Genomic DNA, 21,338 nt, shown 5'->3' with positions numbered 1-21,338 from the left:
AGTATAAATGATATTTAAAAATTCTTGTCCTGTTGTAGAAGAACCGTGCCAGATGTGCGTTGAGTCATACTACCACATACAGAACAGCTACACTTGTGCTTGTTGTTCGTAGGTTTTATAGTTGCTGGGGGCTTAATTAATTAACTGTGTTAACGAAGAGTTTCTTTCACGTGCATGGGGGCTTAATAATATGTAATGCAATTATTTTTAGTAGCTGTCTGTCCAATTACGCAAGTCTCGTAAACGGCTGGCCCTGACTAGTTTTAGTACGCAATCTGACTGCACAGAATAACAACAAACAATGAAAGATGCCCAGGCGTATCAAGGCCGTTATTACGAACAGAGGTGGCTGTTCTGGGTACTGATTTCTCATTATCTATGCACCGAAATTGCGTGAAAATGTAATCACATGTAAATTCTAGTATAATATATTTGTCCAATGAATAGCAATTTTAATGGCCAGTACTGTATCTATGAGAAAGAGTTGGTATCTTTGGGTTGTGTCCATAGAATGTCTTTGCTTGCTGATATATAGATACGGGGTTCGCTGGCCCGAGAGGGAGGCACGAAGTTTGGGAATTGGGGGGATTGGCGATAGCGTCGCGAGAAGATGGGTCACGAGATCCGAGCGGCGGAAGCCACGAGGTGCGCAAGGAGGGCCTGCGCAGAGCAAAGATACCGGAGTGTTTCAACGGGGTCAGCGTAGACTACAAGCAGCAGGCCGGCATTCCATCGGTTGGTTGGCAACATTCGTGGCGGACGACCGCTCGTAGCTTGGCTGCCTTCTTCTACCTGTCTTTCATCGGGACCACTCACAACCGCTGCGACGCACCGTGGATCAAAAAAATGGTTCAAATGGCTCTGAGCACTATGGGACTCAACATCTTAGGTCGTAAGTCCCCTAGAACTTAGAACTACTTAAACCTAACTAACCTAAGGACATCACACACACCCATGCCCGAGGCAGGATTCGAACCTGCGACCGTAGCAGTCCCGCGGTTCCGGACTGCAGCGCCAGAACCGCTAGACCACCGCGGCCGGCACCGTGGATCCGTGGAAGTGCTCGCTGATAAAGCGGAGTAAGATTCTGTAGTCCTCGTGGTGATTTGCCGTAGTATTGTACTAAGACACTAGTTTTGTTGTTTGAAAATATGCGCCACTGTTATATTGCCTTTCCGTTCTCGTTTGTACCCGATCATTAATGTTGTAATTAATCATATCTTGGTCGTAAATACAGCCGGAAAAATTGTAGTAAGGCACAGGTTGCCGATAACAAAAGAGGGACCTTGTGGTTAGATTTAGCTGTCAACCGGTTTAATTCTTCGATTTTTATTGCATTTCTCAGTCATTAGTTATAATCTAAACAACCTGTTGTACTAAGATATTCGTTTCCCTGTGTGAAAGACCCGGTTATTGTTGGTGTACTTTAGGTAGATCTTGTGGTGCGGTCGAGTGAGTTCTCTTATAATAAGTGTTCACATGTGATGATTTAAGACGTTCCTTCAGAGTGATCGTAATAACTGACAATCAGCTCAACCTTGAAAATATTAACAGCCAACTGTCACAAGGGCTTGCATTGAAGTAAGCATTATCATTGTCATGTTGTTCGCTAACCTGTTTAACCTTTCCGCACAGATGCGCATTTTAGCCCCTAACCAAATGGTTCAAATGGCTCTGAATACTATGGAACTTAACATCTGAGGTCATCAGTCCCCTAGACTTAGAACTACTTAAACCTAACTAACCTAAGAACATCACACATATCCACGCCCGAGGCAGGATTCGAACCTGCGACCATAGCAGCAGCGTGGTTCCACACTGAAGCACCTAGAACCGCTCGGCCACAAAGGCCGGCAACCCCTAACTTTCGACATGCAGCTTTAGGTTAAGCCACTCATCTTGAGTTACTGAATCACTCTTGTCATCAATGGTGGTTATATAGTTTTCATGTGGTTCAGAAGGGCATTTAATGAGACAGATTGTGTGCTGCGGGGTAGTGATAACGGGCGGATTGCAGGTCCGGCCGTCTTGTAATGATTGTTATATTGTTTGCTGTTTTGCAATACAGCACTTCAGATTTCCTTTGGAAAGATTAAAAGCTTATTTAACTTAAGGTTTAAAGTCAAAAGAATACTGAAAACATGTTCACTTTGTTAAAGATGCTTCGATTACCTGTAAAACACAGTTAATACACGCTTCAAAGAAAGTTTTGCATCAGCCCAGTATCCAGAACTCATAAGCGTTGACTGTGGATATTGGATCACAGATACAGTCGCTTTGACTGTTCAGAGATGTCACTAAACCCATCCAAAGCAGTAAACAACCACGCATGAGCAGCGCCTATTAAACGGACGGGGGCCGACAGCCGATCAGTTCCAGTCATTCTACCACTAAGGCGATACACGGCTCGTCTTGTCTGTAGTTCAACCATTCCTGGGTAGTCAATACCGCGGTTACATCGCGTCCGCATTGTTACTTTGTGCCAGAAAGGGCTCTCAACAAGGTAAGTGTCCAGGCATCCCGGAGTTAACCAAAGCGATGTTGTTCGGACATGAAGGGGATACAAGAACTGCCGATGGCATGCCTCGCTCAGGCCGCCCAAGGGCTACTACTGCAGTGGATGACCGCTAACTACGGAGTATGGCTCGGAGGAACTCTGACAGCAACGCCACAATGTTGAATAACGCTTATCGTGCAGCCACAGGACGTCGTATTACGACTCTCTGTACGTAATAAGCTGCATGATACGCAACTTCGCTCCCGACGTCCAGGGCGATGTCCATCTTTGCAACCACGACACCGTGCAGCGTGGTACAGATGGGCCCAACAAGATGCCGAATGGACCGCTCAGGACTGACATCACGTTATCTTCACAGATGAGTGATATGCCGTCAATCAGACAATCGCCGGAGACGTGTTTGGAGGCAACCCAGTCAGGCTCAACACCTTAGACACACTGTCCAGTGAGTGCAGCAAGGTGGAGGATCCCTGCTGTATTCGGGTGGCATTATGTGGGGCAGACGTACGCCGCTGGTGGTCATGGAAAGAGCCGTAATGGCTCTACGGTACGTGAATGCCACCCTCCGACCGATAGTGCAACCGTATTGGCAGCATATAGGGGAGACTTTCGTCTTCGTGGATAACAATTCGCGCCCACATCGTGCACGTCTTGTGAATCACTTCCTTCAGTATACCGACATCGCTCGACTACAGTGGCCAGCATGTTCTCAGGACATCAACCAAATCGAAAATGCCTGGTATCGATTGAAAAGGGCTGTTTATGGACGATACGACCCACGCCGAATCGCCGTTGAGGAGTGGGATAATCTGGACCAACAGTGCCTTGATGAACTTGTGAATAGTATGCCATGACGAATACAGGCATGCATCAATGCAATAGGACATGCTACTGAGTATTACAGGCATCGGTATGTGCAGCATTCTGGACCACCATCTCTGAATGGCTCGCTGTATGGTGATACAACATGCACCATGCCATGTTTCAGAGTGTTCGGAATAATGTTCCTGAATTTACTGCCCTCCAGGAAGCGTGTGGAGCGCAAATTATTCTCTTTACTGAGACCTGGCTGAACCCTGAGATAGGAAGTTCTCAAATATTTAGTGAGGGTGGAACGTGTATCGGAAAGACATATTAGAAACTGTAGGAGGTGGTATCTTCATTGCAGTTGACAAAAATACTGTGTCTACTGAGGTCGAAGTAGTGTGTGATTGTGAAGTTATCTGGACCCGTTTAATAGGTCTACGGGAAATGAAGTCAATTGTGTTGACTTTTTCTATGTGTGTTCACCAGTATTGTTTATTCTGTGTGGTAACACATACTGATATTCTTCGGAGTCGCATGATAACGGTAGAATATGGTGCTTCCTTCTTCTTATTACTTCAGCTATAGAGTCATGTTTTAATATAACAATTGTTTTTTGATAAGCTTTTTTTTTTTTTTTTGGTCATCAGTCTACTGACTGGTTTGATGCGGCCCGCCACGAATTCCTTTCCTGTGCTAACCTCTTCATCTCAGAGTAGCACTTGCAACCTACGTCCTCAATTATTTGCTTGACATATTCCAATCTCTGTCTTCCTCTACAGTTTCTGCCTTCTACAGCTCCCTCTAGTACCATGGAAGTCATTCCTTCACGTCTTATCAGATGTCCTATCATCCTGTTCCTTCTCCTTATCAGTGATTTCCACATATTCCTTTCCTCTCCGATTCTGCGTAGAACCTCATCATTCCTTACCTTATCAGTCCACCTAATTTTCAACATTCGACTGTAGCACCACATCTCAAATGCTTCGATTCTCTTCTGTTCCGGTCCATTTTTCACTACCATACAATGCTGTACTCCAGACGTACATCCTCAGAAATTTCTTCCTCAAATTAAGGCCGGTATTTGATATTAGTAGACTTCTCTTGGCCAGAAATGCCTTTTTTGCCATAGCGAGTCTGCTTTTGATGTCCTCCTTGCTCCGTCCGGCATTGGTTATTTTACTGCTTAGGTAGCAGAATTCCTTAACTTCATTGACTTCGTGACCATCAATGCTGATGTTAAGTTTCTCACTGTTCTCATTTCTACTACTTCTCATTACCTTCGTCTTTCTCCGATTTACTCTCAAACCATACTGTGTACTCATTAGACTGTTCATTCCGTTCAGCAGATCATTTAATTCTTCTTCACTTTCACTCAGGACAGCAAGGTCATCAGCGAATCGTATCATTCATATCCTTTCACCTTGTATTTTAATTCCACTCCTGAACCTTTCTTTTATTTCCATCATTGCTTCGTCGATGTACAGATTGAAGAGTAGGGGCGAAAGGCTACAGCCTTGTCTTACACCCTTCTTAATACGAGCACTTCGTTTTTGATCGTCCACTCTTATTATTCCCTCTTGGTTGTTGTAAATACTGTATATGACCCGTATCTCCCTATAGCTTACCTCTACTTTTTTTCAGGATCTCGAACAGCTTGCACCATTTTATATTGTCGAACGCTTTTTCCAGGTCGACAAATCCTATGAAAGTGTCTTGATTTTTCTTTAGCCTTGCTTCCATTATTAGCCGTAACGTCAGAATTGCCTCTCTCGTCCCTTTACTTTTCCTAAAGCCAAACTGATCGTCACCTAGCGTATTCTCAATTTTCTTTTCCATTCTTCTGTATATTATTCTTGTAAGCAGCTTCGATGCATGAGCTGTTAAGCTGATTGTGCGATAATTCTCACACTTGTCAGCTCTTGCCGCCATCGGAATTGTGTGGATGATGCTTTTCGAAAGTCAGATGGTATATCGCCAGACTCATATATTCTACACACCAACGTGAATAGTCGGTTTGTTGCCACTTCCACCAATGATTTTAGGAATTGTGATGGAATGTCATCTATCCCTTCTGCCTTATTTGATAGTAAGTCCTCCAAAGCTCTTTTAAATTCCTATTCTAATACTGGATCCCCTATCTCTTCTAAATCGACTCCTGTTTCTTCTTCTATCACATCAGACAAATCTTCACCCTCATAGAGGCTTTCAATGTATTCTTTCCACCTATTTGCTCTCTCATCTGCATTTAGCAGTGGAATTCCCGTTGCACTTTTAATGTTACCACCGTTGCTTTCAATGTCACCAAAGGTTGTTTTGACTTCCCTGTGTGCTGAGTCTGTCCTTCCGACAATCATATCTTTTTCGATGTCTTCACATTTTTCCTGCAGCCATTTCATCTTAGCTCCCCTGCACTTCCTATTTATTTCATTCCACAGCGACTTGTATTTCTGTTTTCCCGATTTTCCGGGAACATGTTTGTACTTCCTCCTTTCATCAATCAACTGAAGTATTTCTTCTGTTACCCATGGTTTCTTCGCAGCTACCTTCTTTGTACCTATGTTTTCCTCCCCAACTTCTGTGATGGCCCTTTTTAGAGATGTCCATTCCTCTTCAACTGTACTGCCTACTGCGCTATTCCTTATTGCTGTATCTATAGCGTTAGAGAACTTCAAACGTATCTCGTCATTCCTTAGTACTTCCGTATCCCACTTCTTTGCGTATTGATTCTTCCTGACTAATGTCTTGAACTTCAGCCTACTCTTCATCACTACTATATTGTGATCTGAGTCTATATCTGCTCCTGGGTACGCCGTACCATCCAGTATCTGATTTCGGAATCTCTGTCTGACCATGATGTAATCTAATCGAAATCTTCCCGTATCTCTCGGCCTTTTCCAAGTATACCTCCTCCTCTTGTGATTCTTGAACAGGGTATTCGCTATTACTAGCTGAAACTTGTTACAGAACTCAATTAGTCTTTCCCCTCTTTCATTCCTTGTCCCAAGCCCATATTCTCCTGTAACCTTTTCTTCCACTCCTTCCCCTACAACTGCATTCCAGTCGCCCATGACTATTACATTTTCGTCCCCCTTTACATACTGCATTACCCTTTCAATATCCTCATACACTTTCTCTATCTGTTCATCTTCAGCTTTCGAAGTCGGCATGTATACCTGAACTATCGTTGTCGGTGTTGGTCTGCTGTCGATTCTGATTAGAACAACCCGGTCACTGAACTGTTCACAGTAACACTCCCTCTGCCCTACCTTCCTATTCACAACGAATCCTACACCTGTTATACCATTTTCTGCTGTTGTTGATATTACCCGATACTCATCTGACCAGAAATCCTTGTCTTCCTTCCACTTCACTTCACTGACCCCTACTATATCTAGATTGAGCCTTTGCATTTCCCTTTTCAGATTTACTAGTTTCCCTACCACGTTCAAGCTTCTGACATTCCACGCCCCGACTCGTAGAACGTTATCCTTTCGTAGATTATTCAATCTTTTTCTCATGGTAACCTCCCCCTTGGCAGTCCCCTCCCGGAGATGCGAATGGGGGACTATTCCGGAATCTTTTGCCAATGGAGAGATCATCATGACACTTCTTCAATTACAGGCCACATGTTCTGTGGATACACGTTACGTTTCTTTAATGCAGTGGTTTCCATTGCCTTCTGCATCCTCATCATTTAAAGGAAGTCTACATTCTGTGTCGCAGAAGTACCCGGATCATGCTATATTAGTCTGAGGGCACTTAAACCTACCTAGTGTAGACTGGGATGTCTATGGATTCATTTCAGGTGGTACAGTCAAGCCGTCGTGTGAATTACTTTTTAACATATTATCCGAAAACTGTCTTGAGCAGCTAAATCGACAGGAAACGCGTAATGGAAATATTTTAGATCTGGTAGCCACGAACAGACCATACCTCATCGACGGTGTCAGTGTTGAGACAGGGATTAGTGATCCTGATGTTGTCATTACGACTACGGCTAAAAAGTCGGTCAAGAAGGCTAGGAGAGTATTCTTACTAGAAAGAGCAGATAAGCAGTTGTTAGCATCCCACTTAGTAAACGAATCGACTTCATTTACTTCCGCTACGATGAACGTGGAAGAATTATGGGCAAATTTTAAACACATTGTAAATCACTCATTGGAGAAATATGTGCCGAAAATGTGGGTTTCGGACGGAAAAGACCCACCGTGGTTTAACAGCGCTATTCGGAGAATGCTCAGGAACCAAGGCAGTTGAACTCGCGGTACAAGAAAGATCGGAAGAATGAGGACAGGCAAAAGTTAGTAGAGATTCGTGCCGCTGTAAAAAGAGCGGTGCGCGAAGCATTCAATCTCTCCCACCGTCATACCTTAGCAAAAGATCTTGCTGAAAACCCAAGGAAAGTCTGGTCTTACGTAAAATCGGTAAGCGGGTCGAATGCTTCAATCCAGTTACTCACTGATCAGTCTGGCCTGGCAACGGAAGACAACAAAACGAAAGCTGAAATTTTAAATTTAGCATTTGAGAAATCTTTCACGCAGGAGGATCGTACAAACATACCGCCGTTTGAGTCTCGTACAGATTCCCGTATGGAGGACATAGTGATAGACATCCGTGGGGCTGTAAAGCAGCTGAATGGATTGGAAAGAAATAAATCGCCAGGTCCTGATGGGATTCCAATTCGGTTTTACAGAGAGTACTCTACTGCATTGGCTCCTTACTTAGGTGGCATTTATCGCGAATCTCTTGCCCAACGTAAAGTCCTGAGCAACTGGGAAAAAAGGGCAGGTGACGCCTGTATATAAGAAGGGTAGAAGGACGGATCCTCAAAATTACAGACCAATATCTTTAACATCGGTTTGTTGCAGGATTCTCGAACATATTCTCAGTTCGAATATAATGAATTTCCTTGAGACAGAGAAGTTGCTGTCCATGCATCAGCACGGCTTTAGAAAGCATAGCTCCTGCAAAACGCAACTCGCCCTTTTTTCACATGATATCTTGCGAACCATGGATGAAGGGTATCAGACGGATGCCATATTGCTTGACTTCCGGAAAGCGTTTGACTCGGTGCCCCACTGTAGACTCCTAACTAAGGTACGAGCATGTGGGATTGGTTCCCAAGTAAAGAGTGGGTCGAAGACTTCTGAAGTAACAGAACTCAGGTACGTTGTCCTCGATGGTGAGTGTTCATCGGAGGTGAGGGTATCATCTGGAGTGCCCCAGGGAAGTGTGGTAGGTGAGCTGTTGTCTTCTACCTATATAAATGATCTTTTGGATAGGGTGGATAGCAATGTGCGGCTGTTTGCTGATGATGTTGTCGTGTACGGGAAGGTGTCGTCGTTGTGTGACTGTAGGAGGATACAAGATGACTTGGACAGGATTTGTGATTGGTGTAAAGAATGGCAGCTAACTCTAAATGTAGATAAATGTAAATTAATGCAGATGAATAGGAAAAAGAATCCCGTAATGTTTGAATACTCCATTAGTAGTGCAGCGCTTGACACAGTTACGTCGATTAAATATTTGGGCGTAACATTGCAGAGCGATATGACGTGGGACAAGCATGTAATGGCAGTTGTGGGGAAGGCGGATAGTCGTCTTCGGTTCACTGGTAGAATTTTGGGAAGATGTGGTTCATCTTTAAAGGAGACTGCTTATAAAACACTAATACGACCTATTCTTGAGTACTGCTCGAGCGTTTGGGATCCCTATCAGGTCGGATTGAGGGAGGACATAGAAGCAATTCAGAGGCGGACTGCTAGATTTGTTACTGGTAAGTTTGATCATCACGCGAGTGTTGCGGAAATGCTTCAGGAACTCGGGTGGGAGTCTCTAGAGGAAAAGAGGCGTTCTTTTCGTGAATCGCTATTGAGGAAATTTAGAGAACCAGCATTTGAGGCTGACTGCAGTACAATTTTACTGCCGCTAACTCACATTTCGTTGAAAGACCTCAAAGATAAGAGAGATTAGGGCTCGTACAGAGGCATATAGGCAGTCATTTTTCCCTCGTTCTGTTTGGGAGTGGAACAGGGAGAGAAGATGCTAGTTGTGGTACGAGGTACCCTCCGCCACGCACCGTATGATGGATTGCGGAGTAAGTATGTAGATGTTTTCAGAGGAATAAAAAGGGCTAAAATGATGTTTAAATTGATCTCTATTCCAACTTTGTGTACAGGTTCCGGAACTCTCTGGACCGAGGTGATGCAAAATTTATTTTGATGTGTGTATATCGTTAAATAATTCGGTTGTGTGAAAAGAAAGTTACATTGGTGGGTCCTCCCTTCCAAGTTTTATTTAATTCCAGTAAGTACCACGATTTGTTGTTATGGAATATGAAAGACTCTATAGCTCCAAAGAACAACAAATCATAATGATTTCAAATGTACAGTTAATATAACCAGGCTTGCCAATAGCCCTAGGTTCTATTGACACAGAATGTGTTCTGAAAATACACTACATGCCTCTTCAGCACTTGAGATACCACAAGGCACAATAACACAACAACTTCTGACAGTGTGAGAAACTCCAAATTAGCCTACAAACAATTAATGAACATGAAATAATACTAAAACCGGTCTGCTTACAGCCTAGGAGTGGGGCAAAGTTATGAGCAGCTCGTGCATATCAAATAAACTTCTTTCCCTTGGAAATAAGTAATTACAAAGGTGTGTGCCAGTGGCAGACAGCTATGTTAGCCAGAGTTACAGGGCTTACAATTACGTAACATACTTACACCAAATTCATTTCATTTTCATAATTTCCCCTCAACCTTGCCACAGGCAAAACTTGCTATAACAAGAAAATAAATCAAGATCCAACAATAATGCTCGTTTATGGGTCAACAACTCATAATTAATGTCAGGCACCACCTTCACAAAAAAATCAATGGGCATAATTCTGAACCGTCTGGCGAAAGAAGTTTTAGGAAGGGCACAGTGTAAATGAGATACACAGCTGTTAACGTATTGAGAGTCAACACTGTCAGATAAATAATTGAGCATTTTCTAGAAGAAAGTATTTTCTTGACGGCTCCACTGCAGATACAAATTGACATGGAGACGAGAACGTTTCCACGCAATCCAAGGGTCAACTTCATCTACAATTCTCTCACAGCCTCAACCTTTCAAAACATCCATCCATCGCTCCCATACAGCCAACAGGTTGCAGGAAAGTGTTCGTGAGAACAAAATGGTTCAAATGGTTCAAATGGCTCTGAGCACTATGGGACTTAACATCTGAGGTCATCAGTCTCCTAGAACTTACAACTACTTAAACCTTACTAACATAAGGACGTCACACACATCAATGCCCGAGGCAGGATTCGAACCTGCGACCGTAGCAGTCACTCGGTTCCGGACTGAAGCGCCTAGAACCGCACGGCCACCGCGGCCGGCATCGTGAGAACCCCCACTCGTCTCTGCGCGTGCTTTGGTCGTATTGCTGGGCTACCCTCTATATTTATTGCTTGGCCAAAACCAACTCACTTCCACTGTGCTCCGTCACTCACCGCAGCGGACACCACCATCACGATGAACTAAAGATAAGCAACCGGAAATACTGTCGAGAGATCGACGTGGAGCTGTCACGGCTCGGCAGCCTGTGTGGCAGGGGCTGCGGAAACGTATTTACCCTAACTCTTCTACTCTTGGAGCTAGGAGGGTATAAACTCCATATTGTTGACTCTGTCCAAATCAGTAATATTTCCTCATGATGATATCTGCAGTGTGCAGAATTGAGCTTGCCACTGAAAAATATTGGACCAACGAGGACATCCCTATGTATGCCACACCAGGCCCTTGTGTGAGTGTATGCTGCGATAGTGAGATGCAGGTTGTTGTTTACAAATAGACAGTGTTATGAAACTTCCTGACAGATTAAAACTGTGTGCCGGACCGAGACTCGAACTCGGGACCTTTGCCTTTTGCGGGCAAGTGCTCTACCAACTGAGCTACCCAAGCAAGACTCGCGACCCATCCTCACAGCTTCAGTTCTGCCAGTACCTCGTCTCCTACCTTTCGAACTTCACAGAAGCACTTGCTTGCGAAAGGCAAAGGTCCCGAGTTCGAGTTTCGGTCTAACACACATTTTTAAACTGCCAGGAAGTTTCGTACCAGCGCACACTCCGCTGGAGACTGAAAATCTCATTCTGGAGACAGTGTTATGTTCATATAGCCTCCCATTAAAATGGAAACCAGAAAATGTGAGGTTTAGGGCTCGACTGGTGAGTTTGTCCTTTTTCAAGCCATTCGCAGAACTGCAGCCACCTTTCAGTATCGTCACCGTGAACTTACTGAAAATTATGGGTTTCATAGGGATGAAAATGAATACTGTATGTGGGACATGGAGGCTTGGTTGGTGCTCCATTCCTGTGCCACATGGCTTGTTGACCTAGTTGGACTCAATACCACCTTAGTTAGCATATCTGCCAATTTTATGTCCTATTTTGCTGTACGTGGCCATATGAACCGTATTTTGATGTGAAAGCAGCCTGTATACCTGAACTGTTCCATTAAACAGCCAGTAGTTCTGTAATTAGGTTCATGCTGGTTTGGATATTGTCTGTGATTTTCGGCTATGGCTCCGATTCGAGTCATGTTTGCCACATGGGTGGGATTCATATATGTCGTCTCCTAATGCGTGTACATCGCTGTGTGATCCAGTACACTGCACAGAGGCAACCAACCAGGCTCTGCTTCTGACTAATAGTTTCGGTGGAGTGATGATGAGGGATCATGGCTCTCGTTGTAGTTTCTGCTAACTCAGTAATACCGAATTTGTCGTATGGCACATAACTTTTGAATCAACCTTTATGTAGATTGTGTTACGCTCATTTTTACGTGTCATTAGCTGTGTGCGGAGTATTATTTATTTATTATGAACTGCGTAACATTCTATCAATGAAATTCTGCTTGCTTGAAAACACTTATGTTGCTAATAAATCCATTTATAAAATATGCCCAGTCCTGCATAAGGCACACTCCACCAATATTCTGCACTACAGCTTTCGACACAGTGTTTCCATAATTGTATCCATCGTCATAAACGTGGATAGTAAATCTCCAGCAGTTGCACCAGTTTACTTCCTCCCTCCCAACATGCACAACACCCCCATCCAAAAGTAAATAAAACTCCAGCTGTCATCCTAGTATAAACCTTCTAGGACTCAGCGGAAACCCTGGATCCAATCCCATCCTCATCACCATATCTTACTCCTCAAGTCACATCAATGTCCACTCAAAACTTGACCTAAGTCTACTCTTGCACCAAGTGGAATGTCTGCCATGAATCTGTAGACACTCATACCAGAAGCCAACCAAAAAGTTAGATGTAATACAGAATCATATGTCTGTCAAACCTATTCTAACAGCTCTGCCCTCCTTTCACAGGTTCTACTTCTCCATTGAGAATTCCGTCGCTTTTACTGCTCGTTCCTTCAAACATCGGACTAGGATAGACTCATGCACTCAATGCAGTTGCTGTGTCATACTAGAAACTTAGCGCCAGAAAAGTTCTGGACTGGCACCAAAATACAGGGTGTTACAAAAAGGTACGGCCAAACATTCAGGAAACATTCCTCACACACAAAGAAAGAAAATATGTTATGTGGACATGTGTCCGGCAACGCTTACTTTCCATGTTAGAGCTCATTTCATTAATTCTCTTCAAATCACATTAATCATGGAATGGAAACACACAGCAATAGAACGTACCAGCGTGACTTCAAACACTTTGTTACAGGAAATGTTCAAAATGTCCTCCGTTAGCGAAGATACATGCATCCACCCTCCGTCGCATGGAATCCCTGATGCGCTGATGCAGCCCTGGAGAATGGCGTATTGTATCACAGCCGTCCACAATACGAGCAGGAAGAGTCTCTACATTTGGTACCGGGGTTGCGTAGACAAGAGCTTTCAAATGCCTCCATAAATGAAAGTCAAGAGCGTCGAGGTTAGGAGAGCGTGGAGGCAATGGAATTGGTCCGCCTCTACCAATCCATCGGTCACCGAATCTGTAGTTGAGAAGCGTACGAACACTTCGACTGAAATGTGCAGGAGCTCCATCGTCCATCAACCATATGTTGTGTCGTACTTGTAAAGGCACATGTTCTAGCAGCAAAGGTAGAGTATCCCGTATGAAATCATGATAACGTGCTCCATTGAGCGTAGGTGGAAGAACATGGGGCCCTATCAAGACATCACAAACAATGCCTGCCCAAACGTTCACAGAAAATCTGTGTTGATGACGTGATTGCACAACTGCGTGCGGATTCTCGTCAGCCCACACATGTTGATTGTGAAACGTCCCCTTAGAATATAAAAATCTAAACAGCCTACTTACAATTGTGAAAATTTACAATTTTATCACGTTGGAATTATGCCTCATCCGTAAAGAGAACATTTGCACTGAAATGAGGATTGACACATTGTTGGATGAACCATTCCCAGAAGTGTACCCGTGGAGGCCAATCAGCTGCTGATAGTGCCTGCACACGCTGTACATGGTACGGAAACAACTGGTTCTCCTGTAGCACTCTCCATACAGTGACGTGGTCAACGTTACCTTGTACAGCAGCAACTTCTCTGACGCTGACATTAGGGTTATCGTCAACTGCACGAAGAACTGCGTCGTCCATTGCAGGTGTCCTCGTCGTTCTAGGTCTTCCCCAGTCGTGAGTCATAGGCTGGAATGTTCCGTGCTCCCTGAGCACGAAATTGCTTCGAACGTCTTCCTGTCGGGACACCTTCGTTCTGGAAATCTGTCTCGATACAAACGTACCGCGCCACGGATATTGCCCCGTGCTAATCCATACATCTGCCAACTCCGCATTTGTAAACATTGCACTGACTGCAAAACCACGTTCGTGATGAACACAAACCTGTTGATGCTACGTACTGCTGTGCTTGATGCTAGTACTTTAGAGCAATGAGTCGCATGTCAACACAAGCACCAAAGTCAACACTACCTTCCTTCAATTGGGCCAACTGGCGATGAATCGAGGAAGTACAGTACATACTGACGAAACTAAAATGAGCTCTAACATGGAAATTAAGCGTTTCCGGACATATGTCCACATAACATCTTTTCTTCATTTGTGTGTGAGGAATGTTTCCTGAAAGTTTGACCGCACCTTTTTGTAACACCCTGTATAAAGCTAGATATAACGTCATAGTCTACATTAACTCCTGCAAGTACGGTAACACTTTTCACCGACTCACAGGCAGCTCCTACACTCTTCATTACTCATTCCTACCCAATAACCAACTTCTACCTGACGACCTGAGGAAAGCTGCAACCTTTCATGTCAATCACTCCCTATTCCCTACCATTAATGAACTTACTGCCACTAATGTCTTACCATTTTCTACCAGCTTTCATTACATGTTCCTACACTCTGAGATAAACACATCTATCGCAGCGTATGACACTAGAAGGTATTATGTTTATAAATTATAGTGCGCAACAATCAGTCGTCCTTTTTTTGCAGGTTTTATTTGGTAAGTCCAGATTTCCGCGCTCTTGACGTATTTAATTATTATAGAGACTTGGAAAATTTTGCCGCAGTATTACCAGTTCAACGCTGTTATGAGGAGCGTAGCATATTACAGTCACTCAGCAAGCGGTGACTGAAGCATCAGTCCATACTTCCCATCTGATAGCGTTTCTGTGATCATCGCAGCGTTAGCGACCCGCAATATCGCCAGTGCTCTGGGTCAATATATTCGACATGCAGCCCACGATACGATTCGGCAAGCTTAGTACTCAGAGCACGCGGCACACAGTTCAAATGTTTATTTTAAGCTAAGCTTCTCCCGCCGGCTATTGGCACGGACCCCGATGTGTTTGGTTATCCGCCACCTGCACCGGAGGGGTCGTTACAGTTTGCATCGGACGATCACTTCGCATAACCGAAGGACAAGCTCCGAATACAAATCCAGCGACCTCGGCCCATTTTGAAACCGTACTTTGATTGCTTCGAAGGAATACTATTACATGTGGCAGAGTCTAATGAAGAACATGAAGTGGTGTGATAATATACTCATGACAACACGCATCGACATCCACATAAATTTATCTAGGAACATGAGAAATTCTAAAACTGGCATGTTTTATGAAAAGATTTATGCTGTAGGAACATGACACTAAGAACGAGGAAGTTCTTGTATTTTAAACGTTTGATTGTTATCCTCTCAACACATTTTAGTGCACAATTTATTTATCTCTCTTTTAACACCGAAAGTGCTGTTTCTCCTTGATCCTAATGCTTCTGGGTCCTTACATAAAATTTTGATGAACATACCTAACGAGGTGAATGGCCCTGTTCTTCAGAATCATTTAAGCTCGTTCTGCTTGTAAAAGAATCAGTTCTCTACATCTCCTGGCGGGTTTCTTAACTTAAAAGTATACGGTAATGCACTAATGCACTATTGTGGAAATTGGATGTCTGGCAGTTATACTGCAGGCATATTTACTTGGTGCTGGGTGGCGAAACTGTCCCTTTCTGGAGCTCGATAAGGGCTGTACGAGGAAGCTATAGATAAACTATGGGCTCCATTCTTTACTGATTTGCAACGTTACGCATGTGCAATGACTGAGAGACCGCCACCGCATCAAGGAAACGGTACAATTTCCCGCCAACTGTCTGACAATAAAACGCAAGTTCCGTAGTGCTCGCTAAGATCACGGGGTTTCCCTTTACACTCTGCGATTGGCGACATGTCCAAATGAATATCATCGATTACAGTAATCAGTCATAGAACATCCAGCAAGACGCAATACTTTCGGCCATATAATGAAACACTACATATTCTCTAATGTCAATGGCTCCAATGGACGAATGTCCGTTGATTTTTGAAATAATATAGCCTATGCATTCTTGAGAGTTATTTACTGAATCCTGGGTTGCTGCCCAAAGGTGAGTGTGATTACTAATGTTTTTCTGTAGACTGTAGCTACAGTACGCTGTGCACTGGCCCTTTAGTGGATGGTTATTCATGTCATATTTAAGGTGTTATTCAAACTGCCCTTATTTCTGAAGGCATATTTATCGCCATATAGCCATGATTCTTGAATTTCTCTTTATCAACTTTACGGCAGTTTTTATCTGTGAATAATTGGTAGTTATTATTATATTTTATTATTGTTTGTTAAACTTAGATTGTATTCGCCTATACCACACACATATTTCCGTTCTGATGACATAGCGTGGACCGATGGTGATGGCAAACAGAACTATCCACGTCAACTAGACTTCCCTAGCACGGTAGCTTCTCTCAAGCTTTCTTAATCATTGTCTTCAATACCTAGTACAGGAATCACTGCGACATGCTCTTTGCTTTCATACTGCTGAGGTAGATTTGGTGATTAATCAAGGAAAATGCTTTTTCGAAGTCTAAAACAAAAACATCTGCTTTCTTTCAGGCGTACCTTGTAGTCATGTGCAATTCTATAAAACTGTCTTATCGTGGACTATATACGTTTGATATTAAATAGTTATCGTGTTCGTCATATTTAAAGCCACTTTATTGGAACTTAGGTGGATATTTTGTAATCTCTGGTGAATAAAATAAATATTTTTAGTTATTCTGCCTGTTTCAAAAAGGGATTCATAGTTTAAGTGCTTTGAATAGACGCAACCATCATATAATACAAAAACATCAAATGGCAGAGAATGCTAAGTCAGAACTGGACCCGTAGCCTGCGACTGTTAATTTCGTTCCAGAGGTCTGTGTGAGATCCATGAGACAGCAACAAATACAGAATTTGGTATTCGTAAAGGAAACTCGTACACTATTTAAAGACTAATCTTACAATATAAATAATTTTAATTTACAGTACCACAATCGTCTGTTCTTCAGGTCCACCCTTGTTAGCCATACTGTGTTACATCTTTCCACACTCCAAAACGGTAGGCAAATGAATGAAGTGACATGTGTGTTCCACGTGTCCAGCTCCAGTCATGAACTCATGGAGCATGTTTAAATTAGTACAGAAAAAGAACTCAACAAAATCGCCTTTCAAGCTTTGTCTTCTATACCCAAAGCCTAAAAATTTAATTCGAATAAGAAGCAGCACTGCCCACACTGCAATGAATGCAGACTGCAGTGGTTTTGTTAGCAGCAAAAGCATCTGTAGATAATTTAATGAACCACTGAATATTTTACTAACAACTTTTTTAGACTGTTGTAGCAAAACCAAAGTAAGTGAAGCTGGTCTCACACCGAGGCTAATTTAAACACGTACTTGCTTGAATACGCATGACAGTGATGGTAATGGTATTGTAGCTTTTATGGAACACAACACCAGGTCTGTAGATCTGATTGTTACATTAGCTACATTAGATATATATAATTGAATAAATGCACCGCAACAGAATGATTTCAAAGAGACAATCAGATGAAATAGTGAATTAATATTTATGGTGATTATACCACCTACTGTTCTAACTGCTACTTCTTCCCCTATCTACAGATAAATAAAGACTTACCTGAATATCTTCTATCGCCTTGTCTGAGAAAGCTTCGGAGATTGTAGCTACAGCAGATGTTTCAGCCAGAAAATATTTTAGAATAGGGCACAAGGGAGATGATATATATAATATAACACCATGAAATGCCAGGTAACCTTACCAAATTGGGCAACAGCAATCCACAGATCTCGTTTCTCTGACGTGTCACTAATCTCCACAAGAATTCAAATATAGGAGAGAATTTTATCAACGGGGAATTAAAATACTCGTCTAGCCCATAGATATTTCTAAGTGACGTAAATGTGGGAAGCCACCTTGAGAGTAAGATGGAAGAAGTTGTTGACTATGGCAAGAAGAAGATTTGAATACAAAGTCTGGCACGTGCGACAGCTCATACCCACGTAGCACTGGCGTATCATGTACGGTCAGGGTGAAGAACAGACAGCAATACCTCACAGTTTTGAAAATGATGGTGATCGCGTGCATCCTCTCTCAGTGGGAGCTGATCTTTTTGAGATCACTTTAAACACGACAGGCCACAAAGTACATTCACATCTACATCTACATTGTACTCCGCAAGCCACCTAATGGTGTTGGTGGAGGGTACTTCTTGTATCACTAACTGAGCCTTCCAGCCCTGTTCCGCTCGCGAATAGCAGGTGGGAAGAATGATTGTCGGTAAGTTTCTGTACTGGCTCTAACTCCTCGAATTTTCTCCTTATGGTCATTATGCACGTCCTGTGTAGGAGGATGTAATAGGTTGTCCGACTCTTCACGAAAGTGCTCTATCGAAATTTCAATAGAATATCTCTCCGTGATGCACAACGCCTCTCTTGTGACGTCTGCCAATGGAGTCAGTTGAGAATCTCTCTAACGCTCTCGTGCCGACTAAACGACCCTATGACGAAACGTGGCGCTCTTCGTCGGATCTCATCTGTCTCTTCTATCAGTCCTATCTGGTAAGGATCTCAGACAGATGATCAATACCCAAGAATGGGTTGAATAAGCGCCTTATAAGCCATTTAGCTACTTTTCCTTTTCTTCGTACGAATCAGAGTCAGACACCTGCTCTTCCCACTATTTGTTTCATATGGTCATTCCACTTAAGGTCGCTCCGGTACAGTTTCCAGCGGTTTGTCATCAACGGCGTTGCTATACAGTAGCGGATTTCTTTTCCTACGTATGCGCAATATGTTACATTTATTTACGATCAAGGTCAACTTCCAGAGCTGCACCATTCGTCAATCCTCTGGAGGTCATTATGTAAATCGGTACTACCTTCTGGCGTTGCTATTTTGTTATAGATCGCATCATTTTCTAACAGCCTTATAGAGCATCCGACGATTTCTACCGGGTCATATATATATATATATTCACACACACACACACACACACACACACACACACACACACATATATATATATATATATATATATATATATATATATATATTGAAAACAGTATCGCCGGCCGGGGTGACCGAGCGGTTCTAGGTGCTACGGTCTAGAACTGCACGACCGCTCTACGGTCGCAGGTTCAAATAATGCCTCGGGCATGGATGTGTGTGATGTCCTTAGGTTAGTTAGGTTTAAGTATTTCTAAGTTCTAGGGGACTGATGACCTAAGTCCCATTGTGCTCAGAGCCATTTGAACCATTTTACACAGTATTGGTCCTTTTTCTTGGAGTACATCGGAGAACATCTGTTGATTTTGTTCCGTTAAGATCGACGTGTTATGTCTGCAAGTGCTGCGAGCTCGAATCTTTTTCACTAAACGGCAGGGTGGATGGTAACAAATGCATTCCGATCTCAAGTACCACGATAACAACCTGAGCACCATTGCGTACTACACTGTGGATCTAATGGAGGAACAGAGCGAGCTGCTTTTCGCAGGATCTCTGTTTGCAGAATCTACGTTGATTATTTTTAAGTACTATGGGACCAAACTGCATAGGTTATCAGTCCCTAGGACCAAACTGCATAGGTTATCAGTCCCTAACCTTACACGCTACTTAATATAGCTTAAACTAGCTTACGCTAAGGACAACACACACACACAAACACACACACACACACACACACACACACACACACACACACACATCGACATGCCCGAGGAAGGTCTCGAGCCTCCGACGAGGGGAGCTGTGCGTTGATTTTTGTAGAGGAGATTTTCCTTCTCGAAGGAGGTCATAATTCTTGAGCATAAAACATGTTCCATAATCCTACAACAGATTGACGTTAACGATATAGGTCTATAACTGTGTGCATTTGACTTACGGCCCTTCTTAAAAACGGGAATGACCTGCGCTTTCTTCCAGTCGCTAGGTGCCCTTCGTTGCTCCGATGTACGATAATTTACTGCTAGAAAGAGAGCAAGTTCTTTCGCATAATCTTTGTAGAATCTTATAGGTAGCTCATCTGGTTCTGACATCTCTCCACCACTATTCCATAATTCCACGATCGGTTATCTCAATATCTGCCATTTTTACGTTGGTACGGCGATTGAAAGGAGAGCCCGTGTTACAATCTTCCGTGGTGAAACAATTTTGGAAGACCTAATTCAGTATTTCGTCCTAGTCTCTGTCATCTTCCCTTTCGGTGCCAGTATGGTCACTGAGTGAATGAAGAGATGATTTTGACGCACTGACTGATTTTACATTCTACCAAAATCTCTTAGGAACTTTACTGATATCGGTAGACAAAGTTTTACTTTCAAACTCATTCGACGCTCCTCTCTTTGCTCTCTTCAAGCTCATTTTCGCTTCGTTCAGCCTTTGTTTGTCAGCTAGGTTTTTACTTCTCTTGAATCTTAGGTGAAACTCTCCTTGTTTACGTAGCAGTTTTCTAACATGGGTATTATACCATGGTGAGTATTTCCCATCCCTTACACCCATACTAGGAATATATTTGCCTACGACATATTTCACAAATCCTTGGGGGGAAGCGACAGTGGTACACAGAGTACCCTCTTCCACACACCGCAAGGTGGCTTGCGGACTATAGATGTAGATGTGCATATACGCCATTGTAAATGCTGTTGAACGTGTACATGGAAAAGGATGTGGGATAACATCAGAGTCTGTAAGTTCTGCCCAAATACAAGGGAAAATTATGATTAAACCATTCTACCCCAAAGCGTGGTAAGACATATTTTCTAACCGGACTTGGTCGATATCTAACATACATTGCCCGAACTTAGACCCCAGCTAAGAATTCCCATGTGGTTAAATTGGTTCCCCTGAATACTGCACCGCGCTTACACAGTCCATACGACAAAGATTGACATACAACAACATTGTGAACGTGCCTAATAGCCAAAATGTTCGCCTTTGGCATGAAAAACAGCGGCGACGTGAAGATGGCATGGAAGTAACGAAGCCTTGGTAGGTCGCTGGAGGGAGTTGGCACCACATCCGCAACACACACACACACACACACACACACACACACACACAAACACACAAACACACAAACACACACATGTGCGTCACCTAATTCCTGTCAATTCCGAGGAGGGGGACTATGTTTTCGATCAGGTTC

At 43.2% G+C, this 21,338-nt stretch overlaps 1 non-coding gene across 1 annotated transcript; it reads right to left on the bottom strand.

Annotated features, from left to right (window-relative positions):
- Nucleotides 1–11,212: 11,212 nt before the first annotated feature.
- Trnal-caa (transfer RNA leucine (anticodon CAA)) lies at nucleotides 11,213–11,287 on the bottom strand. Its single transcript has one exon. It is a non-coding gene; the product is annotated as a tRNA-Leu (tRNA).
- Between the last annotated feature and the right edge of the window lie 10,051 nt (nucleotides 11,288–21,338).

This window comes from Schistocerca cancellata, chromosome 2 (genome assembly GCF_023864275.1).
Source record: "Schistocerca cancellata isolate TAMUIC-IGC-003103 chromosome 2, iqSchCanc2.1, whole genome shotgun sequence".
In the NCBI taxonomy this organism is placed as follows: Eukaryota; Metazoa; Arthropoda; class Insecta; order Orthoptera; family Acrididae; genus Schistocerca; species Schistocerca cancellata.
Note: the sequence above shows the minus strand (reverse complement) of the source record. Positions and strands in the feature narration are given on the sequence as shown.